This window comes from Podarcis vaucheri (genome assembly GCF_965113315.1).
Source record: "Podarcis vaucheri genome assembly, chromosome: 2".
In the NCBI taxonomy this organism is placed as follows: Eukaryota; Metazoa; Chordata; class Lepidosauria; order Squamata; family Lacertidae; genus Podarcis; species Podarcis vaucheri.
In genome coordinates this window covers 27463679-27476658 of record NC_138760.1, presented here as the reverse complement: position 1 = coordinate 27476658, position 12980 = coordinate 27463679, and the positions used below count along the sequence as shown (strand labels likewise).

Sequence of the window (12980 nt, the reverse complement as noted above, 5' to 3'; positions counted from 1 at the left end):
TTAAGTACAGACCTCTGGAACAAATTAAGTACTTAGCCCGAGGTACCACTGTATTGTTTTCTTAACTTCTGATTCTCTTAAATAACCCCCACCCCCATACAGCAGGCAGGCAGGCTGTTGAGAGGTTGGTTTTTTGTATTGCTTTTTTTAAAAGTTAATTATTCATTGTCCTTTTTTGCGCGTGGGTGGGGTGGGGGGAGAAACTCCAAGTTTGGGTCCTGCTCCACGGTGAATCAGAAAATCATTTCTGCTGACTTAAGTTGCAGCTTCAGAGTTGCGTAACACAACTTTGTGGGTGTGCAGGCAGAAATGTGCCGGCGTGCTTTGAGAGTGACAATAGCCCAGCCCTCCCACCTCCCACTGAAGTCAGATGAGATCTTTATTAGTTAGTGTTGCTAAATACCATAAATCAATATTTATGTTAGCCTGCAAGAGTCCCCCTGGGAAGGATGAATTAGCATTAAAGCTTTTTGCAATGCAAGGGGGAGAGAAAACATGGTTGCATCAAAGCTCAAAGTGGGACAGTTCATCTTGTCTCCAAGGTGTTCAGAGGGTCCCTTTCTAGCCCAGGTCCCTAGATACTCTTTCGTGTTTGGATTTCAACTCGGCCCCAAGCAGCGACTGCAGCATTTCCCCTTTTTTGATGCTTTGTGTAGCCATGTCTCCTGTGCTTTGAAGTCTCCTCTTCCACTTGACGTGCTTTTCTCCATGTTTCTTTGCGGAGAGCTGATTCCAGCAAATGCCCTTTCTCTTTTCAGAACAAACCCAGTTCTTAGACAATGAAAAGGCCTGCTTCTATTAGATTCCTCGCCCAACATACACACAAACAACCATTCGTTTGAGGTAGACACATATCTACAAGGTAAGTGCTCTACAATATCCACAGCAGAATGTCTTGCTATCAGGAGTGTGCATCAGATTTGGAGGAAACGCAAATCCTTAAGTGGTTTTCTGGCCAGTTTTGGAGATATTCTGGACTTGTTGGGGTCAAACTGTGCTCCCTCTGTAATCACGTGGCTGATCAAAATCAGGAGCCTCTCAAAGTCCTGGGAGAGATTTGGAGATCGAAACAAAAACCTCCAGGCACTGTATCTGCAAAACCTAAAACATGTCACTTTCCCCAGGCTTGAAAAGAAGGGTCTGTAGTTTTGAGCCTAGCTTTCAGTCAGAGGGAATGATTATCTGAGGGTTCTCTAATCACACTGCTGATGTGGAGGGATGTTGTCACCTTGTTCTTGTGTGCTCTGTGCTCCTTGTTAATTCCGACACAACCACTCCTGTCAAATCAGCCTCGCAGCTGTTGCTTTCTGCAGCTCAGACTGGGTTTGGTACGCCTGCAAATGGAATCCACTTCTGTCAAAAACAAAACAAATGTCGCCATTTGTTGATTTCCCCATTATAATCAGTTGGGGGGGGGAGAGACATGAAACTTTGGTGCTCTGGAATTGGGATTCCGATTCAGACCCAAGCCAAATCTGAGCTGAATCAGGCTCTTTTCCGAAACACTGAATTGCAGTCTGTTGAATCGTGTTGTTGGTGCTCACCCCTGGTAGCTGTCCTCCTGACCTTTATAGAGCACATATTATTATTATTCATTCAACTTATACACCACCCTATACCCAGAGGTCTCAGGGCAGTTCACAACAAGACCACAAATATAAATTCAAACCAAAAGCAGCAATCCAATAACCCCCCCCCAAAAAAAGCCGCATTCTAAAAGGGTGTTGGATGTCAATAAGATCAACCAAAGGCCTGGTTAAAAAGGAATGTTTTTGCCTGGTGCCTAAGGGCGGAACAACTGTAATGTAGTAGTGTACATTAGTGTACCTCAGGTTACAGATGCTTCAGGTTACATATGCTTCAGGTTAGAGACTCCGCTAACCCAGAAATAGTGCTTCAGGTTAAGAACTTTGCTTCAGGATGAGAACAGAAATCGTGTGGCAGCGGCGCAGCAGCAGGAGGCCCCATTAACTAAAGTGGTGCTTCAGGTTAAGAACAGTTTCAGGTTAAAAACGGACCTACGGAACGAATTAAGTTCTTAACCCGAGGTACCACTGTACTAGTGAGCCCAGTGGGGGGTTTTTTTTTTTTTTTTGCCCATCTAGATCCTAAGGGCAGGGGGAAACGGAATATTTCTGTAAGCCAGCCCAGTTCCCAGTGTTCTCTACAGCTCTTAACGCCAGTCAAGCTATTGTGACAAAGAGTCAAAATCCTGAATGGGGCTATGCAAAGAGTAGGCGGCTTGTTGCTTAATGGCAAGAGAGCAGGTTTAGCCCCTCCCTGTGGTATCTGCAGGCAGTGGCGTAGCGTGGGGGGTGCAGGGGGGGCCGGCCGCACCGGGCGCAACATCTGGGGTTAGGGCAAATCCACGGGTTAGGGGGCGCAAATCCATGGGTTAGGGGGCGCAAATTACTTGCCTTGCCCCGGGTGCTGACAACCCACGCTACGCCACTGTCTGCAGGTGTATCCCTTACTTTTCCCCATATAAAGCACTGCCAGGGCCGGCCAGCCCGTGAGGCAGACTGAGACAGCTACCTCAGGCGGTAGAATCCAAGGGTGCAAAAGGCATCCTGCCTGCTGTCCCACCACTGCTGGATAAGTTAAGAGATGCGGCAGTTGTGGGTTCCATCAAGAACTTGCCGGAAGCAGCAGCTGCTTCTTGCTTCTCCGGTGCTGCTGTGGATGTCCTGCCCACTTGCTGTGGCTGTGGCAGCGGCTTTTGGGTTTTGATGAGATCTGGTAAGAGCCCTGTAAAAACTCACAAGAGCCCTGCAAGATCTTGCTGGGCTCTCAGGAGATCTTGACAGAACATGGAAGCTACACCTCAGCAAGCAAGGTTGCAGTGTGTGTGTGTGTGTGTGTGTGTGTGTGTGTGTGTGTGCTCAGGTTTCCCATTTTGCCTCAGGCGGTTAAATGGGATGGGCCACCCCTGAGTACTGCCCTTAGGAATGCAGTTGCATTGAGGGCAAAACCTGCTCACAAAAAATACTGCAGCCCCACAGGGTACAATATCTAAGCAGCTCCTGCAATCATACACAGGCACACAGCAAATTACCTATAAGACATGGCTTCCGAGTGGCATGCCTTGTTGTGTCTTGCATCGTGAACTTAATCTCCCCACCAGCCTTTGGTGGATTTAACAAAACTGGGCTACATTGCTCAAGCGCAATCTCTGCACTATTAACAGTGGGCTACTTTGAAGATCAAACCTATCCATTCTGAAGGAAATCAGCCCTGAGTGCTCACTGGAAGGACAGATCGTGAAGCTGAGGCTCCAGTACTTTGGCCACCTCATGAGAAGAGAAGACTCCCTGGAAAAGACCCTGATGTTGGGAAAGATGGAGGGCACAAGGAGAAGGGGACGACAGAGGATGAGATGGTTGGACAGTGTTCTCGAAGCTACCAGCATGAGTTTGACTAAACTGCGGGAGGTAGTGGAAGACAGGAGTGCCTGGCGTGCTCTGGTCCATGGGGTCACGAAGAGTTGGACACGACTAAAGGACTAAACAACAACAACAACTTTGCAGAGCTGTTGTATGCCACAGTCTTTCGACAACAGCTCGCGTCTCCACCCCAATAATACAGAGGTAACCATGAAGGGTTGTAATTGCTTTGTCGTTGGTAAGGCTTTTAAATATATAATTTTATTACCTCTTCCGGAATAAGGTTGGGACTGCCTGCAAATTAAAACTCATGTAAGCCAGCTCCTCATCGGTGAGGAACCTGTGGTCTGTAGTTCCAAAACTTTTTGTGTGTGTACACCCACCAGCTGTGGCTTTGTTACCTACAGGGTTCAAATCCATCATGTCAAATTGCAGCAGTGACGTTAAGACACAGCATTTCACTTCTCCAGGCAGCAGTGAAGCATTTTGCTTCTCTAGGCAAGTCGCTGGATAGCTTGTCAGCCACGGCAAGGGCAGATCATGAATAATGAAGCCAATGCATTTTGAGCCATTGTTTTATTAAAAAGACTTGGAGCGACTAATTTGTCAGATCCGAGGAAACTGCTCATTACCGCACATCTTTGGATGAGTTTCCCCTTTTTTATTTTTGTCCTGGGAAATCTCTGCTCTGCTGACTGGTATTGAAAGCTACAAAACTATATATTTATCTTCTGCGCGGCCTCTCCACTGCTGTTTAATAAATAAAGGCTCTTGCCTACACCCCTCGTGCAGTTGCCAAGGCTGCTGAACTATCCGCCTCTGTAGCCTCAGCTATTCAGACTCTGGAAATGGGAGCGCTTTCAAATGAACAAGACTCTTGATTCCAGAATAACCAGAGACTCAGTCACTCAAAACTGAATACATAAGCCCCCGCAACCTATCGGAAGCCAGATCCTGGCCTGCATCCTGCTTTGGCAAATGGGCATGCAGGCTGGGACTTGGGCTGCGCCAGGGGGTGGAGCAGACGGAGCGGGAAGGCTTCCATTGGGTCCACCCCCTGGCCATTTATGCAGCCCACGCCTGGGGCACTATGTGTTTGTTCCTTTGTCAGGTTTCCCCGCCCACTCGCCCTCGGTTTAAGCTAATAGTCAAGGACCTTGCTGTGGCTAGGGTGGTCGCCATTTTTATGGGGCCAGGTAGGAATTTGTACACTGGGCAAGTTGGCTCTGACCTGGTGGTTTTTTGCCTACCTCACAGCAATTGTCACAACTGGGTTGGGCATTGGGGCAATCCTTTGTCTTGGATGGAGGGGAGGTTGTAGTCTCCACCTGCCCCTCCAAACACTGGGGTATCTCATCAAAGGGATCCGGGGGGAGTGGGCATGTCCACATGCCCAGGGAGGGCCAGGGCCAAAGGCACTCTCTGTCAGGAGCTCGTCCTATACTCGAGTAGGACCCTGGCAGAGACACATGCCCGACTGGCATGTTCTCTCCCTCCTGTTTGTTTGGGAGCTTCAAAAGCTTTCTTCAGCCTGAACATCACAGCGACCGATGCCAACCAACACCGGCACACTTAGGGATCCGCAGAGTCTTTGCAGCTTGCGTAACAGACCTCAGCAACTCAGCATTTTGGCTAATCTACTTTGTTTACATATAAACACACACGGAGCACTGCAACATGGCTCCCTCTCGCTCTAGCATCAGACAGCAAAGAGAAAGAACAAAGGACAATAGTCCCACTTCACGGAACACAGTAACACAAACATTCTGTCTCCATCACTTCCCACTTCGTGGAGTTAAAACATACAGTTAAAACTGGGAGTTTGTTAAGAGGGAGATAGTAAAAGCACAACGACAGGCAATACCAATGAGACGGAAACGTGGAAGGTGCCTAAAGAAGCCAGGGTGGCTATCTAAAGAACTTTTAACTGAATTAAGATTAAAAAGGGATGTGTACAAAAAATGGAAAAGGGGGGAAACCACCAAAGAGGAATTCAAACAAATAGCCAGCACGTGTAGACACAAAGTCAGAAAAGCTAAAGCACAGAATGAACTCAGGCTTGCTAGAGAGGTTAAAAGCAACAAAAAAAGGCTTTTATGGGTATGTTCGTAGCAAAAGGAAGAACAAAGAAACAGTGGGGTCACTCAGAGGAGAAGATGGTGAAATGCAAACAGGGGACACAGAAAGGGCTGAACTCCTCAATGCCTTCTTTGCCTCAGTCTTCTCTGATAAAGAAAACAATGCCCGACCTGAAGAATTTGGAGCAAATGATTCAGCAAAGGAAACACAGCCCAGAATAACTAAGGAGATAGTACAAGAATATTTGGCTAGTTTAGATGTATTCAAGTCTCCAGGGCCAGATGAACTGCATCCAAGAGTATTAAAAGAACTGGCAGATGTGATCTCAGAACCACTGGCAGTCATCTTTGAGAATTCCTGGAGAACAGGCGAAGTCCCGGCAGACTGGAGGAGGGCAAATGTTGTCCCTATTTTCAAAAAGGGGAAAAGAGAGGACCCAAATAATTACCGCCCAGTCAGTCTGACATCAATACCAGGGAAGATTCTGGAACAGATCATTAAGCAAACAGTCTGTGAGCACCTAGAAAGGAATGCTGTGATCACCAATAGTCAGCATGGATTTCTGAAAAATAAGTCATGTCAGACTAACCTGATCTCGTTTTTTGACAGAATTACAAGCCTGGTAGATGAAGGGAACGCAGTGGATGTAGCCTACCTTGATTTCAGCAAGGCATTTGACAAGGTGCCCCATGATATTCTTGTAAAGAAGCTGGTAAAATGCGGTCTTGACTATGCTACCACTCAGTGGATTTGTAACTGGCTGACTGCCCGAACCCAAAGGGTGCTCATCAATGGTTCCTCTTCATCCTGGAGAAGAGTGACTAGTGGGGTGCCACAGGGTTCTGTCTTGGGCCCGGTCTTATTCAACATCTTTATCAACGACTTGGATGATGGACTCAAGGGCATCCTGATCAAATTTGCAGATGACACCAAACTAGGAGGGGTGGCTAACACCCCAGAGGACAGGATCACACTTCAAAACGACCTTGACAGATTAGAGAACTGGGCCAAAACAAACAAGATGAATTTTAACAGGGAGAAATGTAAAGTATTGCACTTGGGCAAAAAAAATGAGAGGCACAAATACAAGATGGGTGACACCTGGCTTGAGAGCAGTACATGTGAAAAGGATCTAGGAGTCTTGGTTGACCACAAACTTGACATGAGCCAACAGTGTGACGCGGCAGCTAAAAAAGCCAATGCAATTCTGGGCTGCATCAATAGGAGTATAGCATCTAGATCAAGGGAAGTAATAGTGCCACTGTATTCTGCTCTGGTCAGACCACACCTGGAGTACTGTGTTCAGTTCTGGGCACCACAATTCAAGAAGGACACTGACAAACTGGAACGTGTCCAGAGGAGGGCAACCAAAATGGTCAAAGGCCTGGAAACGATGCCTTATGAGGAACGGCTAAGGGAGCTGGGCATGTTTAGCCTGGAGAAGAGGAGGTTAAGGGGTGATATGATAGCCATGTTCAAATATATAAAAGGATGTCACATAGAGGAGGGAGAAAGGTTGTTTTCTGCTGCTCCAGAGAAGCGGACTCGGAGCAATGGATCCAAACTACAAGAAAGAAGATTCCACCTAAACATTCGGAAGAACTTCCTGACAGTAAGAGCTGTTCGACAGTGGAATTTGCTGCCAAGGAGTGTGGTGGAGTCTCCTACTTTGGAGGTCTTTAAGCAGAGGCTTGACAACCATATGTCAGGAGTGCTCTGATGGTGTTTCCTGCTTGGCAGGGGGTTGGACTCGATGGCCCTTGTGGTCTCTTCCAACTCTATGATTCTATGATTCTATGATTCTATGTGATAGACAAAAATCCCATGACTGCAATCATGGAGCAGGAATTCTAACATCCTCCCAGTTGGGGGTCCCTGTGGGGGTCACCCTATTTGATGTAAATCTTAGGGACCCTTGCCTGGATTGACCGTGTCACTTCTGGTGGGCAGGCCAGAAATATTTCAATTTCTCTATGCCCAAGCCAGACCCCCTAGTGTTGATGTCAATATGCTTGCAAGTGCAAATATTGTGCTGAAAAGTAAGAGCAGGACCCAATTAACTCTCAGGAGGTTTCAGTCAAAAAGTATATGGTTTTTCAATATGGTTTAGGCAGTTTGTTGTAGGTATGGAAGCTAAGCACATTCTAGCCTGATATAATTTGTGTATATGCTATCCCTGACGTTTCCTGTCGTCAGTGCTATAGAGGTTCCGGAACTCACCATGAATTCCTCCCTCATTCTCTTAGAATGGAAAATTCTAAGAAGTTCTGGAACGGAGTTCCAGCAAGTTCCAACGGGAAAAAAAGCCCTGCCTGCCACTTAAGTGCTCAATAAGCACATAAACACGATAAGTTCCCCTCATTTTTCCCACTGTATATTCTCTGCTTTCCAACTGCACAATTTCCCCCCCAGCTGCATATATTTTTTAATCCAACTGCACACTCAGCCATCCTACCACATGACTCAAATAACACTCCACATGCCAGTTTGACTCCAGGAAGAGGGGCAAGTGTACCCTTGGCACAAAATCCACTTCTGAAGGAGAAAAAGGGGGCAGTGTTGAAGGGGAGAAGCAAAGGGAGAAGGGGGAGTTGAAACTCGTGGTTAAATTTGTTTTGAAATGAAAAAAACGGGGGGGGGAGGAATTCATCAATATGCAAGTTTTATATCCAATGTATTCATTCTGGGATAATTCCTTTTTACAGAAGCTCTCGGATTTTAACTCTTGCTTCTGCATTCAGATAATTGGAAACCTGAATTGCTCTTAAAAGTTGGGAGCTCCAAAACATGCCAGTCCAGATGGCAGGCTACTATGCCTGTAAGCTAAAGTGAGAGAGCAGGGAATCTTTTTTTAACCACCACCACAATACTGAAATGTAAATATATCTACTTCAGTACACAAACTGGCCTTTTAAAATGTGGGTGATTTTTTTTGGGGGGGGTTATTGGGTTGTTGTTGTTGTTGTTGTTCCTTTGATTGCGTATTTTGTGGTTTTACTAGTATATTGTGATTTTATTCTGTAACCCACCCTGAAACCTCTAAGTAAAAAAAACGTAAAGGACCCCTGACAGTTAAGTCCAGTTGTGAACGACTCTGGGGTTGTGGTGTTCATCTTGCTTTACTGGCCAAGGGAGCTGACGTTTGTCTGCAGTTTTTCCGGGTCATGTGGGCAGCATGACTAAGCCGCTTCTGGTGAAATGGAACACTGACACCAGAGCAGCACACGGGAACACTGTTTACCTTCCCGCCAGAGTGGTACCTATTTATCTACTTGCACTCTGGGTATAGGGTGGTATATAAATTCAATAAAAGAAATAAATAGTGACAAAGGTTACCACAAAATACTGTGATGTCCTCCCACTTGACAAATTCATGGAGGATAAGGCTAGTCATGAATGCTGTATCAAGTGGGCCTTTGGCCTGATCTAGAAGGGCTTACCTATGTCCTTATGACAAAATAAATGTAAGCCAACTTGGATCAGAGAACAGTTAACAGATATGGAGTCATAACCCCAAAGACCTATGAAGTAGAGGACAATATGGTTACTTTTATAACTCTGGAAGCATGCCCTCCCAGGAATCATAGGATTGCTCCTTAGGTGTGTACTTCAAAAATGGTAGATTACAGAGAGGAAATCTCCATTCAGTGGTGCCACTAGGGAATTTTAGATTCTGGAATTAATGGTCTAACTGAAATTGTTAAACAAGCAATTAACATTCCCGCCCCAAACAATTGTAATCCCTTTTTTCATAACTGCTTTGACATTCCGAATATGTCAGAACAAAGAAGAAACCAAGTGTTTTGCCAGCCAAGTGCATTTTTGTAGGCCGCCATTTTGCTTTTCTCTGCCTTCATCCTCTCCATTGCTTTCAGCAACTTGTTCTTACAAATCTGCTTCCCACCCGAGGGTTAAAACAGTCACAGTGATCTGGATCTCCGTCTGCCTGGCTTCATGTTGCATGCTAATCTTGATATTCAAAAGCTCCACAAATTCAGAAGTTCGTGGGAACAGCTTTAAACTAAGTTGGTCACAGATGGGTTAGTGTGCTTTCTCCCTCACTCGGAGTTCTAGTGAAGAACTTGTGTCTTTCATGTGCAATCATTCTTCTGGGTGTGCAGGATGTTTCAAATTTATTATCAAAACTTAAATATTCACTTATTATCAAGTTGTATTCAGGCTGAACTGTTTCTTGATGTGAGGGGGAAGCTTCACTCCAAACCAGAACCACTTCAGCTCCTGTTGGCTCCCCCCACCCACCATCATTTTAAGTTTTTATTTTAAGTGCCAGCAATCTGGTTCCATCTCAGTTCAAGCAGAGTCCATCCCTTTTTGTACAGTCCCAGCCTGTCCTAAATTTCTCCCCAGTGCCTATCTGATCCAAACTCCGCCTCCCAACATTATTGGCTCATCCAAGCATTGAGACTACGTAATGGCACCTGTCCAGCTGATAATAATAATAATAATAATAATAATAATAATAATAATAATAATAAAAAAATTTGTATTTATACCCTGCCCTTGCTGGTTCAGAAAACTGGGCTCAGGGCAGTTAACAACAAATTTAAAACACTTAATTGATGCAGCAAAAAACAGCATAAAATACAGTATAAAACGTGAATAACAATAAATTCAGAATTCAAAAATAAATTGGGGGGGGGGAATACATCCAATAAACATTAGATAATCACCAGGGCTAGCTGGCTAAATTAGTCCTATTTGGGCCAGTGAGGAGGAATTCCTCTTTCAGAGGAAGCTACCTTGGAGGCCCTAGCTTTTAGCACCCTACCTGGCAACCTAAATTTTGCTTCCAGGACCATCCACTCTGAGCTTCCTTGATACCTGGGAGGCAGGGCTTTTTTCCCCAGCCAGAAGTCACTGGAACTCAGTTCCATCACCTCTCAGGTGGGTGCCATTCCCACTGTAAGAGAACAAGTTCATGATGAGTTCTGGAACGCCTTTTTCTAGAAAAACAGCACTGCTGGGCAGTCAGGAGGAGGTTGAAGGAAGGACCACAGGAGTTAAGTGAGTGGCATAATCTCCCTAGAAACCCTAGTACATCAAGACTCCCATACATCCCATACAAGACTCCCCTAGTACAGTGGTACCTCGGGTTACATACGCTTCAGGTTACATACGGTTCAGGTTACAGACTCCGCTAACCCAGAAATACTACCTCGGTTTAAGAACTTTGCTTGAGGATGAGAACAGAAATTGTGCTCCGGTAGCACGGCAGCAGCAGGAGGCCCCATTAGCTAAAGTGGTGCTTCAGGTTAAGAACAGTTTCAGGTTAAGAACGGACCTCCAGACAAATTAAGTACCAAACCCGAGGTACCACTGTACATCAAGACTCCTATAAAAGTGCCTGGCTTGAGACCGTCTATCAAAAACTTCACTCTTGTGGCCTATCCCCACAACACCTACTCACTATGGGCCCTACTAAAGCAAACAGTCTAATTGGTCAACGTCTAAAAGATATCAAGCATCAGAACAACCTGGCCACTATAAGGAAATTCTGTCCTTGGTAGGTTCATTTTCCACCTCTCCATTTTGATTCTCTGGCCCCATATCTGCACAAACTTATTATCCCAAAATACAGACGTGCTTTTACACTTGCAAGACTGGATGTTTTGCCATCTGCGGTACTTGAGGGTCGATTCCAAAAGATCCCGTCTGAGAAACGTCTTTGCCCCTTTGGAGATGGTAGCACCGAAACAGCGGCACACGTCCTCCTGTCTTGCACTCTCTACAAAGACCTGAGGAACGAGATCATCACCCCACTCGTACTAACCGTCCCAGGGTGCTCAACCACTGCCACAATGTCCTTTCTTCTATCAGATCAAAATGAGCAGATAGCAGCAAAGGTTGCTAGGTTCACAGCAGGAGCAATCAGAATAAGGGCCACAAACTGACTGCTGATTCAGGACTTTAAATTGTGCTCTTATATCAAATTTCTCTTTCTGCATATATTGTAATGTTTTATTGTTGCTATGGCCATTGGCTAATGCGAATAAAGTTTTATCTTTATCTTTAATCTCCCTAGAAAAGGGACCCCCTGGACACGAAACTCTATGGTGCGAAAGAGTGCGTTGCTCACATCATTTCTTTGGGGTGCAGCCTCAAACACACTGGAGGACTCTTGCCCCAGATAGAGAGCTAAAAGATCTAGAGCTCTCCCTGGACACAACTCCTGATCTTGGATGTTGCTAATATTGTAGGCTGAGAGTGAAGTTCCCTGGACTGGTTGATGTATGCTTGAATGGCATTTGTTTCTCTTCATCACTGCATTACTCAGCACTGCATGATTCACTATTGTTTGCATGTTTGTTTGTTTCATTGATGCATCACCTCCCATGAGGCATCCTGGAGCAAATATACAAAGTCATAAAACATATATAGAATAGTTGCATATATAAAATCAATTAAAACATTGAGTCAGTACTTTGTAGTTCTTTTAGAGCTGTGCTGTATTTTTGTCCTTCCAGGCTGTGATATTTTGCGTTTTACACTTTCTATTCTTTTTTCCAAGTTGGTACCTCTTAACAAAATCAATTTAAAAAAATATTAAAATTAACTTGGGGCAATTAAAACACTTGCATCTATAAAAAACATTCTTTTTAAAAGCCATAAAAACAACAATGGCACACAGAGAAAATCAATACAGATACCAATTAAGATAAAGATTTCCATTTAGAAGACTTGTTGAAAGAGGAACGTCGTGGTGTTTAATTGTTTAGTCGTGTCCGTCTCTTCATGACCCATGGACCAGAGCATGCCAGGCACTCCTGTCTTCCACTGCCTCCCACAGTTTGCTCGAACTCATGCTGGTAGCTTCCAGAACACTGTTAAACCATCTCGTCCTCTGTCGCCCCCTTCTCCTTGTGCCCTCCATCTTTCCGAACATCAGGGTCTTTTCCAGGGAGTCTTCTCTTCTCATGAGGTGGCCAAAATATTGGAGCCTCAGCTTCACGATCTGTCCTTCCAGTGAGCACTCAGGGCCAGCGGCATAGCGTGAGTTGTCAGCACCCGGGGCAACGCAAGTAATTTGTGCCCCCTAACCCGGGGCAAGGCAAGTAATTTGCGCCCCCCCAACCCCTACCCTGCGAGTTGCCGCTGGCGCTGCCGCACAAACAACGCTGCTTGGCCGGAGGAGGATGGAGGCAGAAGCAGCCGCCGCCTGTGGCTGGGCCGAGGGGATGGCAGCGGCGGCAGGGTGCAGAGGCTGCCCGTGCCTGGCCAGGCGTCGGTGGCGGCAGCGGCGCTGCTGCAGCGGCTGCTCCTCCTGCGAGCAGTGAGCGGAGCGCAGCCACAGCGACGGCGGGGGGCGCGCGCGCTAGGGCGCAAGGCTGGCGGTGGCGGCGGGGAGCCCGGCAGAGGAAGGAACTTGTCCCTTCCCTCTGGACTCGCGCCCCCCCAGATGTTGCGCCCGGTGCGGTCGGCACCCCCGGCACCCCCCACGCTACGCCACTGCTCAGGGCTGATTTCCTTCAGAATGGAGAGGTTTGATCTTCTTGCATG

At 46.2% G+C, this 12980-nt stretch overlaps 1 protein-coding gene across 1 annotated transcript in view; it reads left to right on the top strand.

Annotated features, from left to right (window-relative positions):
* Positions 1–776: 776 nt before the first annotated feature.
* The window catches only part of CACNG5 (calcium voltage-gated channel auxiliary subunit gamma 5), a 59869-nt gene continuing 47665 nt past the window's right edge, over positions 777–12980 (top strand). Inside the window, exon 1 of the mRNA XM_082212850.1 lies at positions 777–862. The gene's annotated coding sequence lies outside the window, so the exon portion shown is untranslated. The remainder of the gene's footprint in view (positions 863–12980) is intronic.